This window comes from Capsicum annuum, chromosome 5 (assembly GCF_002878395.1).
Source record: "Capsicum annuum cultivar UCD-10X-F1 chromosome 5, UCD10Xv1.1, whole genome shotgun sequence".
Classification (NCBI taxonomy): domain Eukaryota; kingdom Viridiplantae; phylum Streptophyta; class Magnoliopsida; order Solanales; family Solanaceae; genus Capsicum; species Capsicum annuum.
The window spans coordinates 22,291,934-22,297,412 of NC_061115.1; positions in this window are offsets into that span (position 1 = coordinate 22,291,934).

A 5,479-nucleotide genomic window follows, 5' to 3' on the forward strand; every position below is an offset into this window, starting at 1 on the left:
CTTGAGTTTTTTTGCCTTTCTTGTTTCTCTTTCTTCTTATTTTCCAATGTGAGAGTTGGAATTAATAAGTACACCTTAGTTGCAAACAAGTTCAAGTCGGCTATATGAATTTGCAATGACGACGTCAGTTTAAAATATATGCATAACTTTATTTAAATCCAACTTATCATGCACATATAGGAAAGTTTCATTCTGCAAGTCTACGTCTTGATTTAAAGAAAAATAACATAAATATACACCTTTAACTTATCATATTTACACAAATCTTCACTCTTACAAAGTAACTAGTATTCGTATCTGCGCGATGCGCAGAAAATTTTAAACTTAAAAGAGTTTTATTGAGAAATTGTAATTTAGTAACTTATCTCGGTAGTGTAGAACTTTATAGTACAAAAACTAACAAAATGACTGCATCTTTGAGATTTAGCACAAATTTAAAAGAAATTCATATGTAGAATCGCTCTAAAATTTATTGTAGTTTTTCCTTATAGTAATACAGATATTGTTCAATATATGTATAATTTCATGATATAGTAAAAGTTACTAAGTCCTCTATTTTTTATTCAACTCGCAAAAAATAATCCTTATATATACTATACATATGTATATGCTCATAATGTAATCAAGATCGAGTTTAACTATAATTCTATGTGTTACGGGCATGATGGGAAGTTTTAAATTTTCTACATCTGGTGATCAACTTTATTAGTTCTTTCCATTGAGAAAAAGGTATTGACATATTCGGTCAAGTTTGCTTCTGGAATGCTCAGTTTAGACGCAAAAAGGCACAAATTGAATCTCCCAGAGATCTCGATATTCTTTTTTTTGACAGATTTAGTTGTTAAAGATATTTCCTCGTCTATTTGGTTCTGTTTTGAGTATTTTGAAGCAAAAAGTTAGAAACCAAATCTAAACTAGACATCCCGGCAATTTTTTTTTTTCTAAATGGTCTGACAGATAAAGATATTCTCTAGATTATTACTTCTTAATTCCTCAATATTGACTCATAAGGCACAAATCGAATCTCCAATAGATATCTCGACAATCTACTTTTAGAAACTACGCATTTCATTTATGTTTCCATTTGATTCTATTTTTTTGTCGGAAGTGCTGCTATTTATAAATGACAACAATTTATCTCTTGAATCACCTATTATTCTAGTAATTTCATGGCCGAGATGGTACAGCCTTCCACAGTGTTTAAATTCCTCCTCACCAACCATATAAAAACATGGCTTCGTCGAGATATTATTCATGTCCCAAAGATTATGTCTATGCTAATCTTATGGACACTGTATATTTTTAGCTATTAATATATTTCAAACATCTATTGTGTCCGAATTTTCTAGCACCTCAACAACATTGGAAGAAGGCAACAGCAAGATGAAAATTGATACATTTTCAGTGATAATGTGAAAAGAAGTAAGGAGAAGACTGAGACACGTGCCTCATGTCCGAGAGCCCAATTACACAACATGTCCAATAAATGAGAAGGTTGAAAGGGTCTTGGCTCATATCTCATAATGAAGAATAAAATAAATATTTAAATTTCAAAATAGACAATTACAAAAGTGTCATCTCTTTTAATTTTATAGAGAAAGATCATGTAACTTTAATGTGTTGTTCAAAAAGAGAATGCACTGCAACTACGAATGAAGAACGATAAATCGAGCCTGAAATAAATCTCTTCTTTTTCTTCATTATCCAATTGTTATTATTTTGCATTTGTTATTGTGTCTATCTCAAATTCGTCTTTTCGATATTTGTAACCATCAAAAATAGAGAAGAAACTGTTAATCTGTAGTAGTTATATTCAATAGTTAACTGATAATCAAATAGAGTCAACCTTTTGAATTTTCACTCCTTCTGAAGAAATATATAAAATTGTAATAATAATTCTGAGTAAAATGTTATATTCATGTCGAATAAACTTAAAAATGAAGTAAAAAAAAAAACTAAAAATAATGAAGGAAAATAAGATCTTCCCTGTTAAATTGAAGAAAATGGATTAGAAAAAAGAATTGAATCTTTTAACCAAAAGAATTACAACAAAGTGGAAAAACCTCTTTCGTAATGTCCTCTCGGAATCTCTATTGTATTCTCTTTATATCCCATCAATTGAATCCTACTACTGATAAACAACAATGAAATTTTGAAATGAATTATTAACAAATTTATCAACATATATATTCTAAAAAGAAATTAAAAAGGGAACATTATATACATGGAGATGAAGATTTACTTTCTATTTGTACATGGAGATGGAGATTTGCTTTCACTTTGAAGAAAACTATTATATGAAAGATGCGGACTTCTACCAGTATTTAAATCCATTTTTTATCAAGGTTAATTGAGAAGTTATCAAATTCAAATTTAAACATTTAAATTCAAAATTTTTATTGGAAAGACAATTATTTAAGTCTTAATTCGTGAGAATCTAGATATGTCATTATTAAATCTTATATATTTTAACTGTTTAAAATTTATTCAATTTTTAAAGTACTAAATAATATAACTAACTAATAACTAACCTACCTAATTTGTTGTCCTAAGATGCCAAATGGCTTATTCATAAAATGTCACTTGGCTCAACGTGGAGGCTTTATCCTCTCCTATTAATAATATATAGATATAGATATAGATTTCAAAAATCTCAACTAATTATGTATCTTCGTTGGATGTATGAGAGAGCTAATTATGTATCTCGACAGACCCAAAATTGAAAAAAAAATATCGGGAGCTAATTATGTATCTTTACAAAGGAAAAAATGCATCTTTGTTGGATGTATTCTGTATCTAGACAAATTCAAAATTAAAAAAAAAATATATCATGAGTTAATTATGTATGTTTACAAAGGACAAAATGTATCTTTGTTGGATGTATTGAGAAATGATGTATTTTGACATACTAAAAATTGAGATTTTTAGTAATTATGTAAAATGATGAGATTTTCTGCAACTAGGCTTCGAACTATCAGGATTTGTGTTGTTTTGTCCATTTATTTAATTTGGTGTTACAAGATTAAGATGCAAGCCATTCTTGATGTTCGGTATCAGGAGTCCATCCAAATAGTAGCCATGTACACATTTTTATAGTTTCTCACTCGGTGTTCAGGCCTCGATTGATTTAAATTTTCGTCGTGTAAAGGAATCCTTTGCTACCTACCAGTACCATGTTCTTTTCATTTGATTATGAGATTCCTAATTAAGGTGGATTTTATCCATCCTACTACAATCTTTGAGATAATTTTTCTCACAATTCTTCCTCTTTTAATTTGAACTCGGTTGATCCAGCCATGAGTAGGTTAGGTTAAGAAAAACTCTAATGATCTTTAAAGAATCGAATTCACCTAAATTTTATTGAATACGTAAAAACGTTTCACACAAATATGTGGAACTAAGTTATTGGATAATATTTGTAGTACTTCAATCAACATGCACGAATTACATGCAACTCGAAATGCATGATGTAATATAATTACTTTTTTACTCAAATAATTTTAAGTATTTTAGCAAACTCTTCTCAAAATTTCGCTCAAGATGTGTTGAGTTAAACTTTATTCTGAAGATTATCACGATTCTGGATGATCTAACCATGTGAAAATTGAAAAGTTTTCCTTCTTTTTGTCGAACGCATTACTTTTTAAAAATTAATTATCCTTTCTGTCCTTGACTGTCCAATCTGAGAGTGATCGACTAATAAAGAAACAGAGGCGGAGCCAGCATATAGATGTTGAACCCTCTTCGGTTAGTTTGTGTATGCACTTTTAAATCCCTCAATAAAAATTCTGGATCCGCCACTCGAACGAAAGGTTCCAAAACAAGATCTATGACAATGAAAAGAGGCACCTAACTCAATGATATGTACAGATGAACTACCTAAGTGTTAATATTATAACACAATAAAATAATTTTAATATCCAAGTGATTCCTATTTGAAAAGAGGGGACCTAAATGAAATCATGTATAACTTCATGCCTTTTGCCGCCCAAAATTATATATTTAGGGCCCTCAATTTAGACATTGACTTTATGTACTATGAGATTCTAATGTTTTTGTCCGTCGTCTTCACTAAACATAATTATATTAGTTGATTATTTAACAACTAATATTAATTAGTATTATACAAAGGAGTCCATAAAGTTCTCTTTTAGCTACACTTAATTGATGCAAATTTTGAAATTGCTTATTCTATTGGCATGTATTCCCAAAAGGACATGACAGGATGTTCCTCCAAAAGAATTAAGTAGGTTCTTCCCTTCCATATCTTTTATATGTATAGTTAACATCATGTCTGTGGATTTACTATATTTGAAATTGAATATTTGGCTATTTTATTAGAGTATATTGTTTGGCAAATGGAATATGTTGTTTCTTAATTAAGAGTTGTTATGATCAAGATTCTAAAGTAAGATTAGACTATGAACCATACATAAAATAATGTAGATATAACAGATCAATGCAAAGTTACGTAATGGCATAATATTTGTGTGAGCTTTTTCATTTACACTCTTTTTTCCATCTTTCATTTATTTCCTGTATCTTTGCCTATACTAGTACATATTGATTTCACTATCAACATTTGCCCCTGATGATCTAGATATTTCACTTAAGAGTATTTTCCCCCCTTTTCTAGAAAGATGTACTTCCCAATTGCTTGAGATAGTCTATTTGCATAGACTTACAATTTGTTTGTTCATTGGTAGTTTTTTTTTTTTCTCAACCGATGTTCAGTATCTGTTTTAGAATCCGACTAATTCAGATATGTGTTATGATATCTCACTTTGGGAGTGATGTGCTTCGTACTAAAGACGAGTACTCTATTTTTAAGATTCAAACTCCAGACATCTGATTCATAATTCCTATCGGAGAATGGGAGACCTAAATGAAATTATGCACAATTTCGTGCCTTTTGGCCCCCTAAATAATATATTTGGGGCCCTCAAATTAAAACCTCATAAAAAGCCAAGTTTAGACATATTGACTTTATGTATTAATGAGATTCTAATGTTTTTGTCTTTCATCTTCATTAAATATTAGTTGATTATTTAACTATAAATCCTAACTATTATATGAAAAGAGTCCATAAAGTTCTCTTTTAGCTCCACTTGGATGCAATTTTTTAAATAGCCCATTCTATTGGAATGTATTCCCAAGGGACAAGACAAGATTCCTCAAAAGAAATAGGTTCCTCTCTTACCTATCCTTCGTATATATGCTTGAGGATTTACTATATTTGTGTATTTGGTTATTCTATTAGAGTATATTATTTGGCAAATGGGAATATGTTGTTACTTATCATTGTGATCAAGATTTTAAAGTAAGATTAGAATATAATTATACACAATATAATGCATATACAATCGATCGATCTAAAATCATGGTGTCGTTAAATTCGTGTGAGCTTTTTTTATTTTGTATTCTTTTCATCCTATCTTTCATTTCCTTGATGTATCTCAGCAGTTATGAGTGTGTACTA